This window comes from Sminthopsis crassicaudata, chromosome 1 (genome assembly GCF_048593235.1).
Source record: "Sminthopsis crassicaudata isolate SCR6 chromosome 1, ASM4859323v1, whole genome shotgun sequence".
Classification (NCBI taxonomy): domain Eukaryota; kingdom Metazoa; phylum Chordata; class Mammalia; order Dasyuromorphia; family Dasyuridae; genus Sminthopsis; species Sminthopsis crassicaudata.
The window spans coordinates 70,282,337-70,296,583 of record NC_133617.1 but is presented as its reverse complement, the minus strand read 5'-3'; positions in this window follow the sequence as shown (position 1 = coordinate 70,296,583).

Here is a 14,247-nt window from a genome sequence, read left to right as displayed (position 1 = left end):
TTATAAAATAAAAAAAGAAGAATTGTACATGTCTACCCTATATAGGATTACTTGCTTTCTAGAGGAGGGGAAGAGAGGGGGAGAGATTTGGAACACAGGTTTTGGGGGGGGTGGACTTGGGAACTATCTTTGCATGTGTTTAGAAAAATTAAATACTATTTTTTAGTTTTTTATTTTCAAAACATATGCATAGATAATTTTCAGCATTCACCTTTGCAAAATTTTATGTTCCAAATTTTTCTCCCTCCTTTCCCCCTACCCTCTCCTCTAGATGGCAAGTAATCCAATATATGTTAAACATGTGCAATTCTTCTATATATATTTCTATTATCATGCTGCACAAGAAAAATAAAATCAAAAGGGAAAAAAATGAGAAAGAAAACAAAATGTAAGCAAACAACAACAAAAAACTGAAAATACTATGTTGTGATCCACATTCAGTCCCAACAGTCCTCTCTCAGGGTGCAGCTGGCTCTCTTCATCACAAGACCATTAGAACTGACCTGAATCACCTTATTGTTGAAAAGAACCATGCCAATCAGAATTGATCATCATATAATCTCACTTAGCATCAATTCATGTAAGTCTTTCCAGGCCTTTTTGAAATCATCCTGCTGATTATTTCTTATGGAACAATAATATTCCATAACATTTATATATCATAACTTATTCAGCCATTCTCCAACTGATGGGCATCCACTCAATTTTCAGTTCCTTGCCACTACATTTTTGCATATGTGTATCCTTTTCACTTTTTTATAATCTCTTTGGGATACAGGCTCAATAGAGACACTGCTGAATAGAGTTATGTACCATTCAATAGCCTTTATATGTAATTCCAAATTGCTTTCCAGAACAGATGAATCAGTGCGCAACTCCACCAAAAATGTATTAGTGTCCCAATTTTTCCACATGCCCTCCAACATTCATCATTATCTTTTCCTGTCTTCTTAGCCAATCTGAGAGGTATAAAGGGGACCTCAGAGTTGTCTCAATTTGTATTTCTCTGATGAATAGTGATTTAAGGCATTTTTCCATATAACTAGAAATGGCTTTAATTTCTTCATCTGAAAATTGGCTGTTCATATCTTTTGACCATTTATTAATTGAGGAATGGCTTGAGAGAGAATGAATAGTGAAAGATAATACTGTGGTTAAGAACCTGAGTGATTGGAAAGATGATAGAACCCTCAACAGTAATAAGGAACTTTTCCAACCATTCTGGAGAGCAATATGGAACTATGCCCAAAGGGCTATAAAGCTGTGCATACTCTTTGACTCAGCAGTGCCATTAATGGGTCTGTATCCCAAAAAAGTCATAAAGGAGGGAAAAGGACCCACATGTACAAAAATGTTTATAGCAGCTCTTTTTGTCGTAGCAAAGAATTGGAAAATGAGTAAATGTCCATGAATTGGGAAATGACTGAACAAGTTGTGGTATATGAAAGTAATGAAATATTATTGTCCTATAAAAATGATGAACAAGCTGATTTTAGAAAGGCATGGGAAGATTTATATGAATTGATGCTGAGTGAAACAAGCAGAACCAGGAATACATTGTACACAATAATATCAAGAATGTGTGATGATCAACTGTGAAAGACGATTTTTCTTAGAGGTTCAGTGATTCAAAGCAATTCCAATAGACTTTGGATAGAAAATGTCATCTGCATCCAGAAAAAGAACTTAAGAAGATTGGATTGAATTGTATGTAAATCAACACATACTGTGTTCACTTCTTTTTTTCTGTTTTTTTTTTTTTATTTCTCCCATGGTTTTTCCCTTTTTGCTCAGATTTTTCTCTCCCACATGATTCATAAATTAATGTGCTAAAAAAAAATAAAGAAAAAGAAGAAAAAACCAGTAATAAGTAACTTTAGAAGAGGGATAGATTTGGCAGGGAGGGAGGGGAGAAGAAGAATGAATTCTGTTTTGGACATGTTACATTGAGATGCGTATAGGACATACAGTTCAAAATGTCCTGTAGAGAGGAGGAGGTAAACTGCTTAAATAGTCCCATTTCAGAAAAAGAAATAGAACAAGCTATTAATCAACTCCCCAGGAAAAAATCCCCAGGACCAGATGGACTTACATGTGAATTCTACCAAACATTTAAAGAACAATTAGCCCCAATGTTATATAAACTATTTGAAAAAATAGGAGATGAAAGACTCCTACCAAACTCCTTTTATGACACAGACATGGTACTGATACCTAAATCAGGTGGATTGAAAACTGAAAAAGAAAACTATAGACCAATCTCCTTAATGAATATTGATGCTAAAATCTTAAATAAGATATTAACAAAAAGACTTCAGAAAATCATCCCCAGGATAATACACTATGATCAAGTAGGATTTATACCAGGAATGCAGGGCTGGTTTAATATTAGGAAAACTATTAGTATAATTGACCATATTAATAATCAAGTTAATAAAAACCATATGATCATCTCAATAGATGCAGAAAAAGCATTTGATAAAATACAACATCCATTCCTATTAAAAACACTTGAGAGTATAGGAATAAATGGGCTATTCCTTAAAATAGTCAGGAGCATATATTTAAAACCATCAGTAAGCATAATATGTAATAGAGATAAACTGGAACCTTTCCCAGTAAGATCAGGAGTGAAACAAGGTTGCCCACTATCACCATTACTATTCAATATTGTATTAGAAATGCTAGCCTCTGCAATAAGAGTTGAGAAAGAGATTAAAGGAATAAGAGTAAGTAATTAGGAAATCAAACTGTCACTCTTTGCAGATGATATGATGATATGCTTAGAGAACCCCAGAGATTCTAATAAAAAGTTATTAGAAATAATTCACAACTTTAGCAAAGTTGCTGGATACAAAATAAATCCACATAAATCCTCAGCATTTTTATACATCACCAACAAAATGCAATAGCAAGAGATACAAAGAGAAATTCCATTCAAAACAAATGTCGAGAGTATAAAATATTTGGGAATCCATCTACCAAAGAAAAGTCAGGAATTATATGAGCAAAATTACAAAACACTTGTACAAAACAAAAAACAAAAAATAAAGTCAGATTTAAATAATTCGAAAGACATTCAGTGCTCGTGGATAGGCCGAGCGAATATAATAAAGATGACAATACTCCCCAAACTAATCTATTTATTTAGTGCTATACTGATCAGACTCTCAAGAAACTATTTTAATGACCGAGAAAAAATAACAAAATTCATATGGAAGAATAAAAGGTTGAGAATTTCAAGGGAATTAATGAAAAAAAAAAAAAGTCAGATGAAGGTTGTCTAGGTGTACCTGATCTAAAGCTATATTATAAAGCAGCAGTCACCAAAACCATTTAATATTGGCTAAGAAATAGACCAGTTGATCAGTGAAACAGATTAGGTATAAAGGACAAAAAAGGGTATAACTATAGCAATCTAGTGTTTGACAAACTCAAAGATACCAACATTTGGGATAAAAATTAATTATTTGAAAAAAACTATTGGGAAAACTGGAAATTAGTATGGCAGAAATTAGATGTGGATCCACACTTAACACCATATACCAAGATAAGATCAAAATGGGTCCATGATTTAGGCATAAAGAATGAGACCATAAATAGATTAGAGGAACAGAGGATAGTCTACCTCTCAGAACTGTGGAGGAGGAAGGAATTTATGACCAGAGGAGAATAGAGATCATTATTGATCACAAAATAGAAGATTTTGATTACATCAAACTAAAAATTTTCTGTACAAACAAAACTAATGCAAACAAGATTAGAAGGGAAGTAACAAATTGGGAAAATATTTTTAAAGGTTCTGATAAAGGCCTCATTTCCAAAATATATAGAGAACTGACCCTAATTTATGAGAAATCAAACCATTCTGCAATTGATAAATGGTCAAAGGATATGAACAGACAATTCTCAGATGATGAAATTGAAACTATATTCACTCATATGAAAGAATGTTCCAAATCACTACTTATCAGAGAAATGCAAATTAAGACAACTCTGAGATATCACTACACATTTGTCAGATTGGCTAAGATGACAGGAACAAATAATGATGAATGTTGGAGGGGGTGTGGGAAAACTGGGACACAAATGCATTGTTGGTAGAGTTGTGAAAGAATCCGGCCATTCTGGAGAGCAATTTGGAACTATGCCCAAAAAGTTGTCAAATTGTGCATACCCTTCGATCCAGCAGTGCTACTACTGGGCTTATATTCCAGAGAAATACTAAAAAAGGCAAAGGGACCTGTATGTGACAAAATGTTTGTGGCAGCCCTTTTTGTGGTGGCTAGAACCTGGAAGATGAATGGATGTCCATCGATTGGAGAATGGTTGGGTAAATTATGGTATATGAATGTTATGGAATATTATTGCTCTGTAAGAAATGACCAGCAGGATAAATACAGAGAGGTTTGGAGAGACTTACATGAACTGATGCTGAGTGAAATGAGCAGAACCAGAAAATCACTATACACTTCAACAACAATACTGTATGAAGATATATTCTGATGGAAATGGATATCTTCAACATAAAGAGGATCCAGCTCACTTCCAGTTGGTCAATGATGGACAGAAACAACTACACCCAGAGAAGGAACACTGGGAATTGAATGTAAACTGTTAGCACTATTGTCTTTCTACCCAGGTTACTTATACCTTCGGAATCCAATTCTTAACATGCAACCAAAAAAATTGGATTTACACACATATATTGTATCTAAGTTATACTGTAACACATGTAAAATGTATGGGATTGCCTGTCATCTAAGGGAGGGAGTAGAGGGAGGGAGAGGAAACTTTGGAAAAATGAATACAAGGGATAATGTTATTTTAAAAAATTACTCATGCATATGTACTGTCAAAAGAAAATTTTATAATTATAAAATTAATTTTAAAAATGTCCTGTGGACAATTGATGATGTAGGAATGAATCACAAAGCTAGGGCTAGACATAGAGATCTGGAAGACATTTGCATAAAGATAATTGAATTCAAGGGAGTAGCTTAGGTGTCACAGTAGATAGGATCTTTGACTTAGAGTCCTGAATACTTGTGTTCAAATCCAACCTCAGACATTTATTAAACTATGTGACCCTGGATAAATCACTTAATCCTACCTTATGGTGGTTGTGAGGATCAAAAGAGATAATTATAAAATCACTTAACCCAAGAGCTTCACACATAGTAGGCATTTAATAAATACTTGGGTCCTCTTATCCTATTTCTAAGATTATCAGGTGAGAAAGAGAAAATGGAAGAGGGTTCAGGTCAGAATTTTTTGGGGAAGGAGGAGTACATTCCATACTCTTACTAACTGGGAGGTGATCTCATCTCTATAAATTCTTCATTGTCCAATGTCCACCAATACTGGTGGTTTTATTTGAAAATCACCTTCTGACTTGGAACAGTTGCTAAGAAGATATCAATGCTTTACCATATCACAGCAGAGATCAAGTCAAGATTAGATGACCTTGGGTAGCACCCTGTTAATAAGATGAGAGACAGATGATCTCTCTGACTAGTACTGAAAATAGAAGAAAGAATATGTTGTCAGATGCAATACCTTCACCCAAAAGGGCAAAGTGGACTGCTTTTCCTACTCTAAGAGGAGAGCAGACACTTCATTTTCAATTTACAAAGGCTTCAAATTCTTGAATTAATCTCCTGTGCTGTTGTTTAGGAAGAAATTAAAGAGGTTCAATCTAGCATAAGAAAACTGACCTTCAAATAAAACCACCATTTTTGATGGACATTAGACACTGAAGACTTTATAAAGAGATGAGATCACCTTCACAGCTAGTGAGAGTATTGAGTATATATCCCAAAGTTATGTCCTGGACCTTCTCTTTTTCTCTATACTCCCTCACATGATTTCATCAGGCACAGAAGGGGAGGCCCCAAGTTTAATGTACAGTTTAGTATGGCTACAAGATGGTCAATTTCTCCCTACAAGATGGTCTTTGGTGTTGATTTCTCTAATCCATATTCAGTCTAATCATTCTGTACAAAATGAATAATACTTGTCTTGGAAATGAAAGATTCTACTGCTATGTGCAAGACTGGAATTAAGCACTTAGAAATGCATTTTATGTAGAAGAAAAGCAACCTGGTTTAATAATGGGTAAAATGCTAAATATGAAATCAGGAAAAATCTGTGCTGAATTTCTGCCTTAGCTGTGTAATCCAGAGCAGTCATTTTTAATCTCTCTGAGCTTCAAATGGGAATCATAAAAGCACCCACCTACTAGGATTGTTGTGAGGATAAAATGAGATATTATTTATAAAACAATCTGGAAACTTTAAAATGCTATTATTATTGCAATAATGCTGCCTTCAAAGGACTTTTATGAGGCTCAAATGTGTTCATATATGTAAGGGACTTTACAGGCTTGGAAATGATAAATAAATTAGCTATTTTTAAAAAGTTTTATATTTCTATAAGAAATGATGAGCAAGCTGATTTCAGAAAAGCCTGGAAAGACTTATATATGAACTGATGCCAAGTGAAAGACATTGTACACAGTAACAGCAAGATAATGTGAAGATCAACTATGTTGGATTCGACTCCTCAACAATGCAGTGATTTAAGGCAATTCCAATAACTTTGGAGACTGAATATGGATTGAACCATAATATTTTCACCTTTTTTTCTTTGTTTGTTTGTTTTCTTCTTTGGTTTTTTTTAATACTTATGATTTTTCCTCTTTGGTCTAATTTTTCTTGCACAACATAACAAAAATGGAAACATGTTTAAGAGAATTGTACAAATTTAATTTGTATCAGATTGTTTGCTATCTTGGGGAGGGAAAGACGTAAAGGAAGGAAGGAAGAAAAAAATTGGAACACAAAGTTCTACAAAAATGAATGGTGAAAACTATCTCTTTACATGTACTTGGAAAAATAAAATACTATTAACCTAGAAAAATAACAACAAAATTCATCTGGAAGAACAAAAGGTCAAGACTTTCAAGGGAGCTAATGAAAAAAAATCAAATGAAGGTGGCCTAGCTGTACCAAATCCAAAATTATATTATAAAGCAGTGGTCATCAAAACCATTTGGTATTGGCTAAGAAATAGACTAGCTGATCAGTGGAATAGGTTAGGTCCACAGGACAAAATAATCAATAACTATAACAATCTAATGTTTGACAAACCCAAAGACCTAAGATTTTGTGATAAGAATTCACTGTTTGACAAAAACTGGTGGGAAAATTGGAAATTAGTATGGCAGAAACTAGGCATTGACCCATACTTAACACTGTATACCAAGATAAGGTCAAAATGGGTTCATGATCTAGACATAAAGAGTAAGATTATAAATAAATTAGAAGAATATAGGATAGTTTACCTCTCAGACCTGTGGAGGAGGAAGGAATTTATGACCAAAGAAGAACTAGAGATCATTATTGATCACAAAATAGAAATTTTTGATTACATCAAATTTAAAAGTTTTTATAAACAAAACTAATGCAGACAAGATTAGAAGGGAAGCAATAAACTGGGAAAACATTTTTATAGTCAAAGGTTCGGATAAAGGCCTCATTTCCAAAATATATAGAGAATTAACTCCTTATAAGAAATCAAGCCATTCTCCAATTGATAAATGGTCAAAAGATATGAATAGACAATTTTCAGATGAAAAAATGGAAACTATTTCTAGCCATATGAAAAAGTTCTCCAAATCATTATTGATGGGAGAAATGCAAATTAAGACAACTCTGAGATACTTCTACACATTTCTCAGATTGTCTAGGATGACAGGAAAAGATAATGATGAATGTTGGAAGGGATGTGGGAAAATGGGAGACTGATACATTGTTGGTGGAATTGTGAATGTATCCAACCATTCTGGAGAGCAATTTGGAAGTATGCTCAAAAAGTTATCAAACTGTACATAGCCTTTGATCCAGCAGTGTTACTACTGGGCTTGTATCCCAAAGAGATATTAAAGAAGGGAAAGGGACCTGTGCAAAAATGTTTGTGGCAGCTCTTTTCGTAGTGGTTAGAAACTGGAAATTGAATGGATGTCCATCAATTGGAGAATGGTTGAATAAGTTATGGTATATGAATGTTATGGAATATTATTGTTCTGTGAGAAACGACCAGCAAGATGATTTCAGAAAGGCCTGGAGAGACTTACATGAACTGATGCTGAGTGAAATGAGCAGGACCAGGAGATCATTATATACTTCAACAACAATACTATATGATGATCAATTCTGATGGATGTGGCTCTCTTCAACAATGAGATAAACTAAATCAGTTTCAATTGTTCAATAATGAAGAGAACTAGCCATACCCAGTGAAAGAATTATGGGAAATGAGTGTGAATCACAACATAGCATTTCCATTCCTTCTGTTTTTGCCTGCTTGCATTTTTGTTTGCCTTCTCAGGTTATTTTTACCTTTTTTCTAAGTCCGATTTTTCCTACCTTGCCATTTAGGGGACAGGGTGGGAGGAAGGAGGGGAAAGGTTGGAACAGAAGGTTTTGCAAGGGTCAATGCTAAAAAATTACCCATGCATATATCTTGTAAATAAAAAGCTATAATAAAATAAAATACTATTTAAAAAATCTTTAATTATACATAAGAAGCCCCATCTGTTTTATGCACCAACAGGTATCTGTCATTTTCAAAAATCTAAATGAAAAGTATAAGTGTATAAAAAGGAGACCTCTTATCTGAGATACTTTTTCCCCCTTTAAGTAAATGATGTATAATAAACATAGAGCACTGGGCTTCAGTTGGGAAGATTTATCTTCCTGAGTTCAAATCTGATACTTACTAGCTGGATGACTCTGAGCAAGTCACTTAACTTTATTTGCCTTACTTTCCTCATCTATAAAGTGAGCTGGAGAAGGAAATGGAAAACCACTCTAACATCTCCAAGAAAACCCCAAATGGGATCACGAAGACTCAGGCACTATTTTCATGACTGAACAAGAAAAATGTATAATTCAAGAGGGTTTTCAGCATTTGGGTATTGAAATGCACTTTGCAACATACATACTTATAAACTGTTCTATTTATATATTCATAACTAGTGTAGTCATGATTTTAATTCTTTATTTGAAATAATTTCATAAAAATCTTACCAGATTTACTGACTTCCATATTTAATCATATTGCATAGTAGTCTATGTTATAAGAGGCAGCTAGGTAGTGCAGTGAATAGAGCTGTTTATCTGGAGTCAGGAAAACCTGAGTTCAAATCCTTTCTCAAGCAATATTACTAATTGTATAGCTTTGGATGAATCATTTAACCTCTAAAGGCATTTCCTCATCTATAAAATAGGGATCATAAGAGCACCTATCTCCCCAGGTTCCTATGAGGATAAAATCAGATAATATTTATAAAATATTTTGCAAATCCTAAAGTACAATATAAAAGTTTGTGATTATTGTTATATCCAACTCTATTCAAACTCTATTGCAGAGACTACAACTCTGATGGATAGGCTATGTTGTTGGAATGCCAAAGATACGCTAGTCTAAAAGACTGTTTTATGAAGAAATCATACAAAAACATGTGCCTACATAGAGGTCAGAGGAAGTGATACAAAGACACTTTCAAAGGTCTCTCTGAAGAGACACTGGTAGACACTGGCCCAGGACCTTCCAACATGGTATGCACTTATCAAAGAAGGTGCTGTACTCCATGAGCAAAGCAGAATTAAAGTAGTTCAAAAGAAAAGTGAAATTTGCAAATTTAAAGAATCCTCCCAAATGTTCACATGAATCATTTGTGTCTGCCATGTGGCAAAGCATTCCAAGCTCATAATGCTCTGATTAGCCACAGTGGGACACACTGTAACTTGATTCTAACATAATGATGTCATGTTGGTCCTCTTTAAGAATCAGGGGTAATAACCAATCAATCACTCCCTATTCAGCCATTTTCTAGTTGTTGGATTTTTAGAACTTTTCCAGTTTTTTTGGCATATATATATATATATATATTCCTAGTAGAGGAATATAGCTATAAATGTCAAAGAGATAGCTGTCTTTCCCCCCCCCTCCTCCTTTTAGATAAAAGGAAATTGGCCAAATATCAATCTGCCCTTCACATGTGAGATAAATATTTTCTATCAACCATGTTGTAGAATTCTTTAAATGTTTGCCTACAAGCCAACTAGATTATATTGTATATCATCTTTTTCTACCATACTGTTAACCAGTTTTTACAGTCAAATTTACTAAATAATGAATCATTGTCCCAATTTTCAGTTTTGTAGATTTCATCAAACATTATTTGTATTTACTTTAGTTTTATATCTTTTGATCTTTGATCCATATCACTGATCTATTTTTAAAAATTTTCCTCAGTGGCAGATAATTTTAAAAACTGCTTTGTAATCTATTTTAAAGTCTAGAAGTGAAAATCTACCAAGATTATTTCTCTTTTTTGTTTTATTCTTTGAAATTCTTGCCCATTTCCCCAAAATACATTTTAAACATTTTCTGAATGGTATTATAAAAAGAATCCAAGAACAGGATTTTCTCATCTCTCTAAGCTTAAGAATGCCTATGTGAAACACCCTAAATCCAACAACTCAAGAGCGTCTACTGGGAAATCCAACCCTATTTTGGGCCACCTCTATTTTGTACATGTCTCATGTATCTTGAACTGTTTTTACACTGGGAATAACTTATAGAATTTATCTACAAGTATAATGAGAACAAACTTGTTGTCCAGGCAAAAACTGACTCCATTTTGCTTTAAATCAATATTTTATGGTGGAATTTTCTGATATTTGTTTTTTATTATACAATAAGCATTGTGTGATGTAGATTGGTAAACAAAATGTTTACCTCCGTAAGCAACTGGTAATCCTGGGGACCCTCATAAAAGAAAGACTACCAATGAGAAAATCTGATAAATAATCTCATAATTAATTTGTATCATTGAGCATAAAGTTAATGAGTAAACAAATTAGGTCACTGACCACCAATCAGAATTAGGATGTAACCAGCTAAAGACCTATAAGAAATTCACCAGATCCTAGTCTTCAACTTGACTTTGGATCCAGACAGAAGTGAACACCTGCCTTCTCCAGTACTGATTGACTGAGATCTGCCAGTTTCCAAAACAATGCCTCACAGAAAGACACATGATCTCCCAACTGAGCAAGAGGAAACCTTTTTACTGAGAGCCAGTAGGGACACACTGGGAAGTCCTAAAAAATGAGGTTGGTGGTTCCTAATGGGGTTAATGTTTGTATTGCTTAATAGATAATATAAACTAATATTTGCATGAATTAGGTTAATAATTTTGGTTGCTAGCACTGAGAAGTATAAATCTAATGTTTCTGTTGCACTAATTAGCATAAGTAATGGTAATTTGGTTTCACTTGCACACTGTGCATTACAGCATTCCATATTAGTGACATGATTAGTGAACTTTTTGTACATAATTCATTTACTAAGTAAAAACACAAAATCACAGAATTGGAGAATTAGATAATACCTCTGTGGCTACCTAGTCCAACCCATACACCAATAAAATCCTTACCATAGCATCACCACAAGTACTTATCCAGATTAGACCTCGAAGGAGAAGGAACTCATTCAATTTTTTAAAAGTTTTTCCTGACACTACGCCTAATATAAATTTGCTTCTTTTGTAACTTCTACCTCTTGCTCTTTGTTCTGCCTTCTGGAGCCAAAAAGAACAAATTTAGTCCCTTTTCATGACAGCCCTTCAAATACAGGCAAAGAAAGCTACCACAATCTAAGCTCTATGTACTCATTTCCTTCATTCAATCCATATATATCATGTATTGACCCTCTACCTTCCTGGATGACTTGTTCCAGACACTCGCCAGCTATTCAAAGTTCATCTTAAGCCATAATGTCACAGTATTCCAGATTAAGTTGACATGGGCAAACAACAATGAGACTGTTATCCCCTTATTCCTGGAAGATGCTATTTCTTTATAGCCTTCATGCCCAATCACAGTATATAATACTGTTTCTATCAGAGGCAAACAAGTATGCAGTGGACAGAACTGTGAATTGAGCCTCAGGAAAACCTCAAGTAAGTTACTTATAGTATAGAGGAAGAATTTGTCATGTACACAAATAATAAGTTACAATGAAATAAATTTACATTTACAAAGAGGCATGAAACATCTATACAAGGAAAAGTTCACCCTTAACTAGAACCCTCATGGAGGACGAGGTCCTGAGGATGGCCCCTACAGGCAGAGAAGAATTCCAAAAGGCAAAGAGTTGGGACAAATCTTGTGTAGATCTAAGGATAGTTGTAAAAGGACATGGTAACAGGTAGTGTAGCCTTGACTACAATGTAGCATGGTGGTGGCTGTGGTAGTAGTAGAGGAATAGAGGAGACAATCTGAAGGCAATTTCAGTAGAATTAACAATACCTATGGCAGGATGAAGGAATGAGAAGTCCAAATTTTCAATCCTTAGTAAATGAGTAATGGGTAATAGCTCATAAACAGAAATAGGAAAGAAGATGAGTTTAGTTTTGGTCATGTTAAGTTGGAAGTATGGGTATTGTTAAATTGATAAATAAATGAATTTATGCTAGAGATGTCCAATAGGCAGTTAAAAAGTCAAGACTGGAGGTTGGGTTAGAGATTAGAGTTGGAGCTATATTCTTACATTTAGTATTATAAAGAAATTAAGGCCTGTCAGATTGGCTAGAATGACAGGGGAAGATAATGTGCAATGTTGGAGGGCATGTGGAAAAACTGGGACACTGATACATTGTTGGTGGAATTGTGAATACATCCAGCCATTCTGGAGAGCAATTTGGAACTATGCTCAAAAAGTAATCAAACTGTGCCTACCTATTGATCCAGCAGTGTTACTACTGGGATTATATCCCAAAGAGATTTTAAAGAAGGGAAAGGGACCTTTTTGTGCAAGAATGTTTGTGGTTGCTCTCTTTGTAGGGGCTCTCTTTGGAAACTGAGTGGATGCCCATCAATTGGAGAATGGCTGAATAAATTATGGTATATGAATATTATTGTTCTGTAAGAAATGACCAACAGGATGATTTCAGAAAGGCCTGGAGAGACTTACATGAACTGATGCTGAGTTAAATGAGCAGAACCAGGAGATCATTATATACGGCAACAACAATACTGTATGATGATCAATTCTGATGGACGGTGCTCTTTTCAACAATGAAATGAACCAAATCAACTCCAATAGACCAGTAATGGACTGAACCAGCTACACCTAGCGAAAGAACTCTGGGGATGACTATGAACCACTACATAAAATTCCCAATCCCTCTATTTTTGTCCGCCTGCATTTCTAATTTCTCTCACAGGCTAATTGTACACTATTTCAAAGTCCGATTCTTTTTGTACAGCAAAATAACTGTTTATACATGTATACATATATTGTATTTAATTTACATTTTAATATATTTAACATGTATTGGTCAACCTGCCATCTGGGGGAAGGGGTGGAGGGAAAGAGGGGAAAAGATGGAACAAAAGATTTTGCAATTGTCAATGCTGTAAAATTACCCATGCATATATCATGTCAATAAAAAGTTATAATAAAAAATTAAATTAAATTAAATTAAATTGAAAGAAATCAAGGCATGAAAGGGAGAATCAATTCCCTGAGCAAAAGAATGATCATTTGGTGAAAGGTTATGAACAGGAATTTTTCAAAGGAAAAAAATCTATGCTATCAACAATCATGTGGGGGAAAGGCTCTAAACCACTAATAGAAAAATGCAAATCTGAGGTTTCACTTCATGCCCATGAGAGTAGAAAAGATGACAAACTAGGGAAAAGACATGTTGGAGGGGGTGTGGGAAACTAGGAATACTAGTATACTTTTCGTGGAGTTGTGAATTGGTCCAATCATTCTGGAAAACAATTTGGAACAGAAAGTTATCAAACTGTGCATAACCTTTGGCCCAGTTATTGTATCTATACCCCAAGGAAATCAAAGAAAAAAGACAAGGGGGAAAAACTGTAGCAGCTTTTTTCATGATAGCACCAAATTGGAAACTAAGGATTTTAATTTCAATCTTTCTAACTCCGAGTTCAAGGCTCCATTTACTGCTTCCCCTAGTTAAAACATAAAAGAAGAGAAAGACATTTTGCAAAGAAAGGTGTGTTAACACTTTATAAACACAGGAACATCTCTTTATTTGTAATTATCTCATGTGACTGCATTAACCTGAAGGGGGAATCAAGTTTGTCCCCCACACACATACAAACATTAATTCACACAAATACATAAGTATATGTAGATATG